We start from the raw sequence: 17500 nt of genomic DNA, 5'->3' as shown, positions 1-17500 counted from the left end.
GTCTTTATCGGTTAACACACAGGCACACGCTCCTTGTAAAGCCTATCACACAGATCAATGCTTTAGTTTGAGTCACATGTATAAAGTGTGATGCTGACAGGAGACTGCATACTTACCTTCAATGCTTGACCGCTTAAGAAGTGCCTTTCTTTAGTTGTTTGTCTGAAAGCGTGGGATTTTAGTTGCAAATTTACTGCAAAAAAAAAAATGATGTTCTTCTTCTTGTTTTCCAGCACAAATATCTAAACATTCTTAAATCAGGAGAAGCAAAATGAGTTGAGATATTAAGTCTTTTTTAATGAGAAATTGATCAAAATGAAGTGAGTTTATGCTTAAAAGAAGAACTGCCAATGGGGTCGGAAAAATCATCTTGTTTTCCGTTTGAATTCAGTTGATTTTTTCTGACCGCATTTGCAGATATTTGTTCTTGTTTTAAGCATAAACTCACTTCATTTTGTTATTAAACTAAACTTATGCAATCAAAGTAAATGCGTTTTGATTTAAGGATGTTTAGATATTTGTACTGGAAAACAAGCCAAAAATACACAGAAAGCAAAAATGCTGTGTAATCTGAAGATATCTGATGTTTAATGAAAATTCATCTATTATATCTAATTTATGTTATTGATCTTACTGTGCACAATTCATTTGTGCATGTGTTTCATATATTTACCTTTTTTTGGGCCAGTAAGTTTCAGCTCAAAATCCCCCACAGATCATTTATTATAGCTTGTCAAATTTGCCCCTCTTTGGATGTGAGCAAAAACATGCCGTTTTTGTGTGTGTCCCTTTAAATGCAAATGAGCTGCTGCTCCCGCCCCCTTTTCAGAAGAGGGCGTAGCTTTAACAGCTCAACAACAACAAAGCTGGAGAATCTCACGCAGCCAAAATGATGACGGTGTTCAGCCTTACATTGTTCAAACCGGAGTCGACACTGATGGAGAGACTCAGGAAGAAGTTACAACTTTTAGATGTTTCTGAATGGTTAGTGGATAAATTTATGTAGTTGCTGTGGAGTTGATTCAACTCATCCACTAGCATGTGCCGTCATGTTCATCTTTTGTGTTGAATTGACCCTCGTTTGTGAAGCAGTCCGGCGTAAAATGACGGCATGTCAACAACACTCTACTACAACAACTCTTCCTCTTCTCTAAAGCAGCCCAACATGGCCCCGCCCCCTTTGTTGTGTATTCTCAGGGGCGGGGTTTATGCAAATTTTAGGGTTAGTGATGTCACTAAGCCAGGAAGAATCTCATTGTAGTCTCTACCAGCCGTTTGTTGTAGTCCTTAAAAAGCGATTTCTGTAAAAGAAAATATCTCCTCTGCATCGAACTTTGAGCGTTGTAACTTTGTAGATGTTGTTTATGATCAAACAGCAACATTACACAATAACTAAAGTTAAAAAAGTCAAATCATAATCAAAGACCCCTTTAAATCAAACTCAGTCTTCTGGTAAAATGACACTTGTCTCTGGTGATGTATGTTGAACTTCTCCAATCATTTAGTCTGCTTGAACCCCGCCCCTTTCTTAGAAATGACTGCTATCTCACATTCAGATCCGCCTCCATCCAATCAATCGACAACCGATGCAAGTCCTAGTCCTACTTTTTTCTTAATCTGTTTCACTCAGATGTATGGAAGAAAAAAATCTGTTGCTACTTTTATTACATTGTGACTTTAATATCAGCTACTGTTATGCATAGCGCGATTTTGGACCAATGATATTTCACTATAGGCGGGGCTTCCTTTCACAATGCCACAGATATAAAAATCGCATATTCAACAACATTTCCTGTCGCTCGTCAAATGTTAGTTCGTTATTGACAAAAATAAATCTTAAAACAGGGCTGTCACGATTCCTCGATTAAATTTGAGTACTCGATTTTTGAAAAAACCTTGATTGCGAGAAATTACAGTGGCTGTCGCATTTCTATCGTAAAGAAGTTGGCAAATATTAAACATTTGAATTAAATGCCATTTGGCCAATATTAAACAAGCATTTGACCTGCTGTAAGGTGTAACAACAAAAATCACCAGGCTGTCGGCGCCCTCTGCAGGCATTTGTTATAATACATAATATACATAAGATTATTGTTTATATTATGCATATTATGCATTTTAACAGTGTTGATCTATAAAACCATATGATTACTTGCTTTTGATAATTTATTTGAAATAGTTTTGCCTCATGTTGTTATATATGTATTTGAAGTCATTTTAAAGGCTTAGGTCGATTTTTATTACCAACATTACTCTATTAATCATTACAGATTACTCGACAGCCCTAAGTTAAAAACAGACATTTTAAACCTTTACAAAATGTTCTGTGTTTTAAGTTTTTATTATGATTTTGTTCAAAAATCTCTGGGAATGTTAGTTTATGGCTAATTTTAAAAAAAGAAGGTTGCAAAATCTATTAAAATAATTACTTCATACATTATGCAGCAATGAGTGTTTTTAACAGTGTTATTTCAGTATTATTGAAATACTATTATAGTATTTATTAATATATTGAATTGGCTTTTATTTTCATATTTTGAGTTTTCATTTTCATTTTAGTTATTGTATGTGCTTAAGTCATTTTTAAAAAAAAAAAATTATATTTAGCTTTATTTTTATTTCAGTTTTGGCAATTTTAGTACATTTCTAAATTTGGCTAATTTTGTTAAAGTTTTTCCATTTAATATTTATGTTTTATTTTATTTCAGCTTCATTATAATTACTGAAAATTACTTTGAGCAGTTTTTTTTTTTTTTTTATAACCACATATTTTTAAGTGTTTTTATCACATTACATTGCATGTGGCATCATCTTGGAAATAAAAATAAATTTTTTGGCATACTGAACAAATAATAAGTCACAAAAGAGTTAAAAATCACTGCTTAAACTGGAAGGTCAAGTCGAGTTCACTGCATTGTTGCACAATGGTCTTTGTTGTGTGCTGCACATTTTGTCAAATGTAGTTTAATAAAGTATGCCAAACATACTCTTAGAAAATTTGCACACTGTGCACAGAGTATGATTTGTATGTTAGTATGCTAATCTATTGCTGCTAGTAGGCGGTCCGGCTAACAGTCGCTGTCACTCATATTTCCAGAAATTGCCCACACTTCTTGTAAATGAATGTCTTGCAGACTCGAATTGCTGTCAGTGTGAACGCCCTTTAAGAAAGGAATGTAAGGAAAGAGAACAGAGAAGGCAAACTGTCATTAATCAGTTCCAGACGGAGGTTCGGAGGCCGTGCGCATTCAGTTGCGCTGCGCCGGGCGCCTCAGGAGCCGACACACAGAGCTGCTGTTGTCATGGAGGAATCTGGTGCATCATATCACGGGCTAGTCACCTCCGACCCCAGCGTACTCGCTGTTAGAGAGTTACTGTTGCTCCTGCAGAGGAGAGTAATGCTGACTTCAGTGTCATACGTGTACCAGCTGGAACATTTCATTACAGCTCAGAGAGAAAAAAAATACAAAAACTCAATTTTGTACATTTTCGGAAAAAATTATGAGTGGTAATCGCCTGTGCAAAAGTCGCTGACATGATGCTATGGTTGTTTACTGAGCCAATCAGGTGTGTGGGATTTCTTAGGAAATGATAACATGACAACAATGTACTAAAAATGGAAAAGTTTTTCCTTTTTCGAGTACCGACGACAACGTTGTCAAAACGATCGGATCCACAAAAAATGACTAAAAATGCTGTATTCTGCTACCTGGCCAATAGATGGCGATGTCACTATGTAAAGAATCATTATGCGCCTATAGATGAATGAGCACATCGTTTTCACAAATTCACGTTTGTGTAGTTTACACTGAGACATTAACAGTATAGTTTTCAAAAACTTGCACTTTGAAAACCGTTTTCAAATGTTTGCGTTTTCAGGCCTGCGTAAACAAATGGCCAGCCAAATTAAATAAAAAGATTTTAGTCGAAAACAGTGTTGTGTAAACTTAATTTGTTTTAATACAAAACACATCAAAGACCTAAACAATAAAGATAATTTTAAAAATTGCTCTAAATTGAAAAGATTAGCTCTGAATTTATTTCAATGCTTTTGCATTCGCTCTAAAAAGCATTGCATTCTCCAAGAAACTTAAGTTTTAAAAAATATAGTTAAATATAGTTTTTCATATTATTTCCAATGCAATTTTTTCACGAGCGAGTGCAGTTTTTTTTTTTTTTTCCGAGCGAATGCAATTTTTTTGCAAGCAAACAAATTCTCGGGGGAATGCAAAAGTTTTGTGAGAGAATGCAAAAGCACTGAAATATAGATTTCCTGCCCACCTCATATTATTTCCATCACAAAAGTCTTGAAAGCAAACGCAAGTTTTTTTGCTAGCGAACAAAGTTTCTCGGGGGAATGCAAAAGTTTTGTGTGAGAATGCAAAAACACCGAAATATAGATTTCCTGCTCACCTCATATTATTTCCAATGCAATTTTTTTGCGAGTGAACGCAGTTTTTTTTGCAAGTGAACAAAGTTTTTTGGGGGAATGCAAAAGTTTTGTGTGAGAATGCAAAAGCATTGAAATATAGATTTCCTGCTCACCTCATATTATTTCCAATGCAATTTTTTTGCGAGTGAACGCAGTTGTTTTTGCAAGCAAACAAAGTTTCTCGGGGGAATGCAAAAGTTTTGTGTGAGAATGCAAAAACACCGAAATATAGATTTCCTGCTCACCTCATATTATTTCCAATGCAATTTTTTTGCGAGTGAACGCAGTTTTTTTTGCAAGTGAACAAAGTTTTTCGGGGGAATGCAAAAGTTTTGTGTGAGAATGCAAAAGCATTGAAATATAGATTTCCTGCTCACCTCATATTATTTCCAATGCAATTTTTTTGCGAGTGAACGCAGTTTTTTTTGCAAGCAAACAAAGTTTCTCGGGGGAATGCAAAAGTTTTGTGTGAGAATGCAAAAGCATTGAAATATAGATTTCCTGCTCACCTCATATTATTTCCAATGCAATTTTTTTGCGAGTGAACGCAGTTTTTTTTGCAAGCAAACAAAGTTTCTCGGGGGAATGCAAAAGTTTTGTGTGAGAATGCAAAAGCATTGAAATATAGATTTCCTGCTCACCTCATATTATTTCCAATGCAATTTTTTTTGCGAGTGAACGCAGTTTTTTTTGCAAGCAAACAAAGTTTCTCGGGGGAATGCAAAAGTTTTGTGTGAGAATGCAAAAGCGCTGAAATATTGATTTCCCGCCCACCTCATATTATTTCAGATGCAATTTTTTTGCGAGTGAACGCAATTTTTTTTTGCAAGTGAACAAAGTTTTTCGGGGGAATGCAAAAGTTTTGTGTGAGAATGCAAAAGCATTGAAATATAGATTTCCTGCTCACCTCATATTATTTCCAATGCAATTTTTTTGCGAGTGAACGCAGTTTTTTTTGCAAGCAAACAAAGTTTCTCGGGGGAATGCAAAAGTTTTGTGTGAGAATGCAAAAGCATTGAAATATAGATTTCCTGCTCACCTCATATTATTTCCAATGCAATTTTTTTGCGAGTGAACGCAGTTTTTTTTGCAAGCAAACAAAGTTTCTCGGGGGAATGCAAAAGTTTTGTGGAAGAATGCAAAAGCGCTGAAATATTGATTTCCCGCCCACCTCATATTATTTCAGATGCAATTTTTTTGCGAGTGAACGCAGTTTTTTTTGCAAGTGAACAAAGTTTCTCGGGGGAATGCAAAAGTTTTGTGTGAGAATGCAAAAACACCGAAATATAGATTTCCTGCTCACCTCATATTATTTCCAATGCAATTTTTTTGCAAGTGAACAAAGTTTTTCGGGGGAATGCAAAAGTTTTGTGTGAGAATGCAAAAGCATTGAAATATAGATTTCCTGCTCACCTCATATTATTTCCAATGCAATTTTTTTGCGAGTGAACGCAGTTTTTTTTGCAAGTGAACAAAGTTTCTCGGGGGAATGCAAAAGTTTTGTGTGAGAATGCAAAAGCGCTGAAATATTGATTTCCCGCCCACCTCATATTATTTCCAATGCAATTTTTTTGCGAGTGAACGCAGTTTTTTTTGCGAGTGAACGCAATTTTTTTGCGAGTGAACGCAGTTTTTTTTGCAAGCAAACAAAGTTTCTCGGGGGAATGCAAAAGTTTTGTGTGAGAATGCAAAAGCGCTGAAATATTGATTTCCCGCCCACCTCATATTATTTCCAATGCAATTTTTTTGCGAGTGAACGCAGTTTTTTTTGCAAGCAAACAAAGTTTCTCGGGGGAATGCAAAAGTTTTGTGTGAGAATGCAAAAGCATTGAAATATAGATTTCCTGCCCACCTCATATTATTTCCGATGCAATTTTTTTGCGAGTGAACGCCATTTTTTTTTGCAAGTGAACAAAGTTTCTTTGGGGAATGCAAAAGTTTTGTGTGAGAATGCAAAAGCGTTGAAATATAGATTTCCCGCCCACCTCATATTATTTCTGATGCAATTTTTTTGCGAGTGAACGCAGTTTTTTTTGCAAGCAAACAAAGTTTTTCGGGGGAATGCAAAAGTTTTGTGTGAGAATGCAAAAGCATTGAAATATAGATTTCCTGCCCACCTCATATTATTTCCAATGCAATTTTTTTGCGAGCGAACGAATTTTTTTTTGCGAGCGAACGCAATTTTTTTTTGCGAGCGAACGCAATTTTTTTTTTTGCAAGCGAACAAAGTTTCTCGGGGGAATGCAAAAGTTTTGTGTGAGAATGCAAAAGCGTTGAAATATAGATTTCCTGCTCACCTCATATTATTTCCAATGCAATTTTTTTGTGAGTGAACGCAGTTTTTTTTTGCAAGCAAACAAAGTTTCTCGGGGGAATGCAAAAGTTTTGTGTGAGAATGCAAAAGCGCTGAAATATTGATTTCCTGCTCACCTCATATTATTTCCAATGCAATTTTTAGTGACTTAGTGACTCCGTAGTGTATCCATCCTAAATAGTATTCGAAATTAGAATCCCAAATCATAGTATGTTGAAATGAGTACTTTAAAGATACACAGATAGTCTACTTTTTCCAGTTAGAATCTGAAGTGCAGATCCGTACATACTCTAACAGCTTATATAGCTCACAACCCATTGCGTGTTGGACGAGGATTTGATTAGAACTACAAACACGAATAAAAGCTGTTAGAAAACTACAAACATGGCGGACGTGTGAGAGTAAGTAGAGAGATAAAGGGGTCTGAGTGATTAGTAATCAATATCTAACCTGATGAAAAGATATTTATTCAATGTTATCCACATTATATGTCATCTGCAACAGCATTGTTAACTATTATAAAGATACATGTGGTCATCTTTTAAATTGATCATTATGCAAACACAAGAGGAGAGTTCTCGTCATGACTGCAGATCAGCGTTCTGCTGCATTTCTCTCCAAAAGGGTAGGAAATTAAATTAAATTGAATGTGGACGATTTTAACTTTGACAAGATGTTTAAACGGGGACAGGATGTGTATAAGTAAGCGACAGATGAAGTAGTTTGTCCTACTATTCTGCTACACACTCAAAAGTATGTACTGTTGTAGCAGATAATGTAGATAATTTTGTCTTTTTGAACTCCTGCAGATGTTTATTCAACCTGTATCATCATCGGCAGCTTGGCTGGTGCGTTAGGAATATGATTAATACACGTGAAGCTTCAATATTTTGGTAACCTAATTAGGACAGAGAATCCTCTCTTGTGCTCAATTAAATCTAATTTAGATAATTGGAACGTGCATTTGAAACGTATTTGCTTTTCGTCGCGCGCTGTACCTGTGATCTCTGAACGGCTTCTCCTCGTGCACGTTCAATTAGGACAGGCTCTCCTGCGAACAGAGCCTTTTTCAAGAGAAAATGTACACCCTCTCCTGTGATTAGACAGCCTACAAATCAGATGTCACATTCGCTGTCGGTGCACCTTCTCCTCAGCTGAGTCAGTCGAGGAGATGAAACGCAGCTTTAGCTGTGCGCCTTGATGGAAGATGAATGGTAATTTTTGTTCTTCTCCTGCGCGAGGTGCCACTTTGAACGGATTACGCTTTCTGGATGTGAGCGAAGATTAGGCTCTTCCCACCTGTCGCAGCGACGAGCTTCTGCCACAAATATTCAGGCCGCTGGCGATGCCTAGGCACAACAGAGAACAATCAAAGCGGGAAATATGCAAGCGCTGCAGGAAAACACAAGCTTTCTGTGTTTAACAGGCGACACAATAAAGCATCTTAAAATGTCTTAAAGACTCATCGACTCTCTTGGTAATGACTGGACAGGAAAATTGCGGCGATATTGATCGAGTCATGTTCAATGCTTTGCTTGAGCGTAACAGAACATGAGCTTTCTTTGTTTTAAAGGGGTGGTTGATTATGATTTAGCTTTTTTAACTTTAGTCAGTGTGTAATGTTGCTGTTTGATCATAAACAACATCTGCAAAGTTACGACGCTCAAAGTTCAATGCAAACAATCCTCATTTTGGCTGCGTGAGATTCTCCAGCTTTGTTGTTGTTGAGCTGTTAAAGCTCCGCCCCCTTCTGGAAAGCGGAGCTCATTTGCATTTAAAGGGACACACACAAAAACGGCGTGTTTTTGCTCACACCCAAATAGGGGCAAATTTGACAAGCTATAATAAATGATCTGTGGGGGATTTTGAGATGAAACTTCACAGACACATTCTGGAGACACCAGAGACTTATATTACATCTTGTGAAAGGGGCGTTATAGTATGCACACTTTAAGAAAAGAGACTGAATGCTTCGCACTGGATTTTTTCCACTGAAAAAACAGTCTCACACTCTCGCACAACATACTGTCTCCCATATGGACACCGGGGAGGGTGATATGATAAAAATCTCAAAAAATTATTGGCATCAATGTTTCCATGAAGAACGTTTAACATCCATGGAATCTTTTCGTTGCACAAAAAGTGTAAAGTAAGAAAGAAAATGCCTCTTTTAGGAACAGACAGTTTTTATTTTATGACAAGTGAAGTGAAAATATATTTATTTTTCTCATTCTAAAGTTGTTCATATATATTCAAATCTCCACAGGTGATGCCTATTTTTTAGGGTAATATATATATATATATATATATATATATTTTAAAGAATATTACTGCATTTTAGCTTTTTCTCTTTTTATCTGAGACATGAAGCACATAAACCTAAAGATTAGGTTATTCATAACAAATTACTAAGTCTGACAGTGCAAAAAAAACACAAAATTTCACATAATAAACACTTAAGTTCAAAACAAGACTCAAAATGATAAAACTAATATTATAAAACAGATAAATAATTTAAAATAAAGCATGTGTGCATGTCATTTGAACTGTTCTTTGTGTGCATTTTTACATTATCGTTTTCTTTGTTTTTGCACAAATAATATAAAGCCTCGTGTCTACTCATAACCAAACATACAGTAGTGACCAAAAGTGTTGTTCAGCCTAGGAAAAATTACATCTTTACCCTTTATTCACATATTATTATTAATATTTTGTAAGCAAATCGCATAGTTGTGCTTGGAGTCTATTGTTTTATTTGTTATAATAACACAATGAAACATGACAAATTGTGCAGACATATTTTTTGAGCCAGAAATCAAGAGAGAACCAATAACTGATTATGCTGTAGACAGTCAATGTATGCTTTTTCCTCTCAGCTTTTGTCTTTCTATGCATAGAAAAAAAAAAACCTGTAGCTTGCCTTTTTTGCCAAATAATTTTATCAGATAACAAGTTGAGTGTTTTGTTCTTCCCTCATATTTAAAATATCGTCCTCATATTTTGATCACTTTTGAACACTACTGTATGTATCTAACACAGTCTAGCAAAATATCTGGGTTACACAGCTATTTAATAAAGGAAATTATATTTGTCTTGTCAAACGAAACGGCACGTAAAACAAATTAGAAGCAGAGAAAGAGAAAGGAAAGACGAGAGAGAATGAGAATATGAGAGAGGATCTCAAAGTAAGCGAATAAAGGGAGGGAGATATTGCTCTCTTTTCTTCTCTTGAGTATGAAATCGTTGTCAAGGGGCCCGTTCCCATGGCAATTCCATCCACTGCGTCTGGGTTTCCAGCGTGGCCGTGCCCAGACCTTGGACGCCGAGCGGATGGGTTTTCTAGGTTCATGCCGAACAAAAGGGAAAGTGAGGGAAAGTGTCCCCCCCTCCCATCATCCAAGGGCTGCAGCGAGAGGGATTTTAAAGAGACAATCTGTCAGACGAGTTGCAGTGTGTCTAGAGCATGCCGAGATTGGATTCAGTCTATAATTGTGGCTTTCATTGTACCTGGGTCCTTATTTTTTCTAATTATTCATAAACAGGCAGTGAAGCAGCGGCCGGCAACACAACAGGGTCTGGAGCTTGTAGGGACATAAAGTAGGAACGCTTTCCCAAGACACCAATTAACCCCGATTTTTGTCTAAATTATGCTGTGATATTTTGTTTATTTTTACTCAGGAAATGCGTCCTCAGATGGTGTTTGTGCGTCTCTCCTTTAACAGAATACTTCACACAAAAGTAAAAGTGGTTATACACTATATTCGGTCTTTGGAGGGCATTTAGGAGACACACCAAAAATGAAGGCATTATTTACCAAAAATCCTCCCCTCTGTCATTTAGTTATTTTATTAACCCGTTTCGTTATGTTTCTTCATAATCATATTTTTTTCTGCATCTTTGATGATTTAATTAATTAGATGTTTTTTGTTAATTGATCAGCATAATTTTTATTTTTTTACAGAAAATGGTGAAAATGTTAACATTTACCGTACCACAATGGAATTTCACTAATGCATTTTCTCATTTGGAATTGTTATAGATAGCGTATAGATGGTGTTCATCATAATATAATCATATTTATGCATAAATAACACAATTATGATTTGTATTTCTTGTTTTTAGACAAAAATGTTCACGGGAATGTTTTATGGAAAGGGCAAGACAATCAGTGATACAGTTCAGAATAATCTGTGCTTTTGGGAACAATATTAAATACCCCTCAATCAATTTTGAGTCCCAAATATTAATTAAATACAAGAAAAAAATTATAAATTTTTTCCTTGTATTTAATTAATCTATGGGACTTTGATTAGGGGGACTTAAAATTGATTATATATTCCTCTTATTTTTCTTTCTTAACCCTATGGTGCTGTTTGGTCACTTCTGACCAAATTTGTTTTTTTTTTTATTTGTTTTTTACTTCATTGGAACGGTACAAAACTTGGTATGGTTTTGCCACTTGCTATGTGAAAACAAACAAACAAATAAAAATCATGGACCAGTCGAAAAGGTTAAATCGTCCTGAAACAAATACTCACATTTGTACTCCTCGTGATCAAAAATGAGTGCATTAGAAGCGAATTTCGCCTAGTGGAAGCGTTTGGTACTGCGGCCAAACTAAATCTTACTGAAAGCTCATTTTTTGAGATATCAAGCTCAAATTTGGAACACAACTTGTTTAGATTTATTTATGTTAAAACTGTGATTTTCTCACAGTTTTAGAGTAAAATGTGTTTTGGAAAATGTATATTTCATATAAAAATTGAAAATAGAATTTTTGTGCATTTTTCATAACAATAATCTTAAACATCTATAACTTTTTTTTTCCTTTTCAGCAATAATCTGCATCAGCTTATAAAGAGACCAAACTTCAGTCTGAGCTCCAAAGCATTCAATATTTACCACAGTTTAAGTTGAAAAATTCTTTTTTAGGTCTATATGGCTCCAAAGGTAGTAAAAATGGATTATAACTACTTCATAAATATGATTTAATACCATGAATTCCCCTATAAATACCAAATATTAAATAAAAAAACATTATCGAACAAAAATATAGCACATTAATTAAATTAATTAATTAAAAACAATTAAAAAAAAGGTTTCATACCATACAAGGTTATGATGCTTTTATGGTGCTTTTTGTATCTGGACTCTGTGTCCAGATTCCCCCACAACACCCTTCTCAGGTGAGGGGTCTTTGTTGGGACCAGGACGTCCAGGAAGGAAGGAGGAAGTCCAAACAGGGAGACTGCCTCATTCCTACCCCAGGAGAGCATTTTCCCTGCTGAACCGACAAAAACACAAGTCAGGAAACTTGTGGAGGTTTGCCTTATTTGCCACATTAAAGAAAATGGGTCAAAGGGAGAGTTGCTTTTTTCATTCCATCTTTGAGGAAATGCATCTCTAAACATGAGCCGAACCACAGCTTTGAGAAAAGCCACAAACCATGACAGTGTAGTTTTGTCCTTTGCAGTTAGTTATTGAATTAGTCCCTGTAAGCAGGAATGAACGGCAAGCGGCGTCGCTTCTCCCCGATGGGTCGTATCTGTGAAAATGATCATTTTTACAAACATTTCCTGTTGCGTCTGATATAAGAAGAACAAATGAACGCTCATCAACAGGCTTGTCCAGAGAGCCTGACTTTCTCTCCGTCACAAGGAGACAGATTTTACATTATGAAAAGTCACAGGAGAACCATTTTTTTGGACTAATGCAACGGTATACGGGAAGTGAACTCTTTTCTTGTCAGTCTACAGTGCATGAGGGAGCTGTTGCCAGGTTGACTAGAGAGACAGCGCTGCCAAAAGCTCGTAGCGTGAAGCAGAACCTCGGGGAGGGAGTAGTCGCTCTGAAATCATAAACATCTCCCACTTCCTCCGTCAGCTCTAAAAATACCTTCCCGCTTCGTTTCATGCCTCCCCGTCTCTATCAGCTATGCAAATATCAGCCCTCCAACCAACTTTGTTTTCCTCATGGATCGCACCACCCATTTCGTTTTTATTTTCCTTGGTTTCTCTCTCCGATGGAGCACACGCTTAGCCTGTTGCCTCCAGAGAGCATGTGTCTGAGCTTAAAACATGGAGCGATGTCTGGAAAAGACACTTTGTGCTAGTTGTTATGTCAAAGATGGCTAATTTTGTTTTTCCATCTGATGGAAACATATCAGAAAAGAGCAATATTTGAAAGTGAGCTGTCCTGCCTTTTAGGCCAAATTAAAGCTCGTTCACAACTATAGTGTACAACTATCATGATAACGACAGTTCGGAGAAATGTTATAGTCAGGGTTGCCAGGTTTTCGCCAGCTTTGAAAGGCAAAACTAGCCCAATCGCATTTCAGCGGTGGTCCCCAGTAAAAATGTAACGGGAGGTAAAATCTGCTTCTTTGGCGGGGTTCACCTGATAAAATTTGCATTCGGGGGCTAAATATCATGTTATTTGGGGACGCTTCAACCCGCGGACATGAAAAATAACCCACTGCAACCGTGTAAAAGTAGCCATTTCCAGGCTTGGGAGGGTTACTTTAAAATGTATTCTGTTACAGTTACAAATTACTTCATAAAAAAAGTATTCAGTAATGTAATCCAAGTACCACAATATGAAAGTAATGTAATCTGATTACTTTTGGATTACTTCAAGGTCATATATATATATATATATATATATATATATATATATATATATATAGAAAGAAAAAAGAAAAAAGAAAGAAAGAAAGAGAAATTTGGGAGGAATCAACTTTACTATAAATAAATTGCATTTTTTTAAATTTAATTTTAATTATTTCTTCTCAATTTCTGCAAGTTTTCAAATGTTGCACATTCCATACTTTTGAATGGGTCTCAACAATAAAAATATGATAAATCTGATACATTATCTATTGCAATATTATTATCGTTGTTGTTGTTTAGAGCTTAAAAATATAAAAGTCACATCAGATCATAAACAAACTGAACAAGCTCGGATCAAACATTTCTGTTTATGTTTGTTCTGCTTTAATTTTAATGTTTAGCATTTTGGTTACTTTTAAAACCTATTAAAACTATTCATGTCTCAGCCCTATATATACATATGTAAAGGGCTATTCAGACATCTAGTGGCTACAGTATGGTATTACAGATTATTTTTTTAGTGCTTTGATAAAGAAAGTATTTTCGTAGCAGGAAGGCAGAGTTTGCGCTGTACAATCATGTCGATTGAAAACAAAATAGCAGCGAAATTTCCATGAATTGAGAGCGTTTTTGATTTTTTGAATTGAAGCATTGTTTAACCAGCAGCAGTGATTCAATCCGCGTCTGAGATTGTAGACGGGTGTTATTTGCGCATGCACCAGCGGGTGGCTCACGTGAGTCATCACTGGCAACAGAACCAGGAAATACTGTATAATCAAGCAGCACTTAATATGTGTTATTATGGCAAAATAATGATTTATTTCGTTTTAAATGAAACGACTGTAATCCTGATAGTATCCCCCTTTTATTCAAAATGTAACTGTAATCTGATTACTATGTTTTTTGACGTAACTGTAACGAATTACAGTTACTGGATTTTTGTATCCTGATTACGTAACGTCGTTACATGTATTCCGTTACTCCCCAACCCTGCCCAATTCTGCGGGAAAACTGCTGACTTGGCAACACATTTTACAGTTGGAATCCCTTTCAGAACGATTTTTTTTCCAGCTGATGAATGATAAAAACATTGACAGCCAATCAGAATCCATCCTGCTTTAAAGAGCTCCAGCAATTAAAGCAATAGATGACAAAACTGCAGAGCGCAAGAATAAACAGAATGATAATGTCCGCTGGTGTGGACACTAATATAGTTATCGTTATAGTTATCTTTACAGTTATTCTTGGTGTGGGGCTTTTCTGTTAATGGTAAATCAGGGTTGCCAGATTTTCACAACAAAACCTGCTCAATTGCTACTCAAAACTAGCCCAATACATCACATTCCGGTGGGTAAAATCCACGCTTTTGGTAAAATTCACATTCCAAGGGTTAAATATCATGTTATTTGGGGTCGCCAAGGGAAAACAGCAGACTTGGCAACACTGCGACAAATCCTCTTTGAAAGGCAAAAATTCAAACATTCAGGCTGTACATCAAAATTGATGCTTTTTACTTTTTTAATGCAAGTTAATTTACTAATATGATTATAAAATAATCTACTTTTTTTCTAGTAACCTTTTATCAAAATCTCTAACTCCTTTTTCAACCCTTTCCTTTAAACCATCAATTCTGATACACTACATGTACCGTAAATTTGGGGTTGGTATGATTTATTCCTGTGAATTTTCAGCATCATTTCACCAGTCTTCAGTGTCACATGATCCTTCAGAAATCATTCTAATATGATGATTTTTTGTGGAAACCGAGATTTATTTAATGAATAGAAGTTCAAAGGAACAGCGTTTATTTGAAATAGAAATTGTATATAACATTATAAATATATTTACCTTCATTTTTGATCAATTTAATGCATCCTTTCTGAATAAAAGTTTCAACTTTTAGTATCAAACCCAAATTTTTTTTGAATGGTAGTGTATGTATCACCCACTTTTCCCAATAGATAAAAAGTCCCACCTTACAATCTATTCTCATTACACTCTTAAAAAAAGAAAGGTTCTTTATTGGCATCGATGGTTCCAAAAAGAACCTTTACCTTCCATGGAATCTTTTCAATCCACAAAAGGTTCTTTAGAACATTCTTCACACTATGTTTCTTTAAGAATTGTTCCCTGAAAGGTTCTTTGAGGAAGCAAAAATCTATTTCATCACTGCGAAAATCCCCTTTTGGAGCCTAAAATACATCAGATTACGACATTAAAAAAGGGTTGTGCGGCCATTTCAAGTCTAAAATCTTCCCGCATTTCATTCAATCGATCAAATTAGAAAAATCCAATTGCTGATGCATGACTGTCATACTGGAGATGTCATTTCTCCGATTGGATTCAGCCACGGATAGCCAAACGCATCCATTCATGTCCGTGTCACAAGAAACAGTGATTCCTATGACAGCGTTCATAAATCCGCATGGCCTCTCGTCTGGGTCCTAATTAGAGTCGCCCTGCCGCCGGAGCTGCCGGCACGCTGTGCGTTATCCCGACTCCTAATGAACAATCTGCTTGATTTTCTGTGATTGATTCTCACCTTTTCATTCGAGCGGTTCACCTCATTAACCGTGTATTCTCTAGAACCCTCGGCCGTCGCCGCCTCTCAGATTATTCGTCCCGGCCGCTGTAATTAGACAGGAACATAATAGAGAGTATTCTTCATCAACGGCCCACCCCAGGTTTAATCAGCTGGTCACAATGGGATATTACCTGCACCCTTCTGATCCGCTCGCGACTGTCGGCGGTTGTCACTTTAGATTTGGAAAAGGGGGGTTTGGCTGATGAACAGAGAGCACTTCTTGGCCTCTCCGTGGATGGACGTGTTAATTCCCGGCCTGCCAGTTGAGAGATTGGGCTCCCATGATGAGCTGAAGCCCATTTATGCCTCTTATTTATTTATTTAGTAATCTAGTGTGCCTTAATTGGGTCTTTTTCTGCTTTATTTCTGCCAAACAAGCACAGGATGAGGCAGTACCTGGCTGTAAGGAACTGAGAAACAGCAGTGTACGGTATTTTGCTGCGCACGCAGAAGCAAATTAAGGTGGTACGTGAGAAAATAGACAGATCACTTTCCTCTGGGAAACACCTGAAAGAAAGCAGTGCATGAACGGAGTAACTCATAATGAAACCGAACACAGTCTGGGAAATCAAAATAGGAGTTTAGTGGGTTTGTAGTCCTTGTGACGTACACCGATCAGGCATAACGTTATGACCACTGACTGGTGAAGTGAATAACACTGATTATCTGTTGAGCTGCTGTAGCTCTTGCGCCTGACAGACTGATGAAGCTCTATATATTAAACGCAAAAACAGGCGCCTTGCATACTGTGTGTCCTGACTAAAGCAATGAATTAAGTGATGATTGTGCATTAGTGATGAACACCTGCTGTTAACAAGCAGAATCACTGAAGAAAAGAGAAACACAAGAACTATAACTGACTTTAGTCACAGCCTTATTAATTGCTTCATTATCTCATTAACTTTAACTCTGCTTCGGTGTTACTTTGACACTATTTAGAGAGGGACCATTGGGGATTTTACTGTGTATTGACGACTACAGCTTATGCAAATTTTTGTGGAAAAACTGTGAATGTCATTATAAAATAAAAAAAATATATAAAATAGGATGAGCACCATCTACCAATGACCAGCAATTGCAAGTAGCATTATTATGGACTATGTTTGGAATAGAATACTAGCTTACTACTAACTGACATATAGTGTTTACTATTATTGTTTGAAAATAGTATGTGAAATAGAATGCATTATGCAAATAATAATTATTTCAAACAATTGTTTGTTGTCACATCATGCTGCATGCTTTAATAAGTGATATTTAATCATCTTGGAAATTAAATTTAAAAAAAAAATTCAATTAAGAAAATGTAATTTACAATTTAATTTATTAACAACAACAACAATAAATATTATTTTATATTTTTTTTATTAATAATACTAATATGAATTTGAATACAATTTAATTTAATTTATAAATTCATTTATTTATAATAATAATAATAATAATATAATTATGATTACTATTATTAATTAATTTTGTAATTATAATTATTATATCATTAATAAATTTATTAAATAGTAATAATTATTAGTAATACAATTTATAAATTAATAATTATAAAA

At 35.8% G+C, this 17500-nt stretch overlaps 1 protein-coding gene across 2 annotated transcripts in view; it reads left to right on the top strand.

Moving 5' to 3' along the window:
• LOC125243749 (raftlin) overlaps positions 1-17500 on the top strand; it is an 84501-nt gene that overhangs the window by 517 nt on the left and 66484 nt on the right. The gene's annotated exons all lie outside the window — the stretch shown is intronic.

This window comes from Megalobrama amblycephala, linkage group LG13 (genome assembly GCF_018812025.1).
Source record: "Megalobrama amblycephala isolate DHTTF-2021 linkage group LG13, ASM1881202v1, whole genome shotgun sequence".
NCBI lineage: Eukaryota > Metazoa > Chordata > Actinopteri > Cypriniformes > Xenocyprididae > Megalobrama > Megalobrama amblycephala.
Note: the sequence above shows the minus strand (reverse complement) of the source record. Positions and strands in the feature narration are given on the sequence as shown.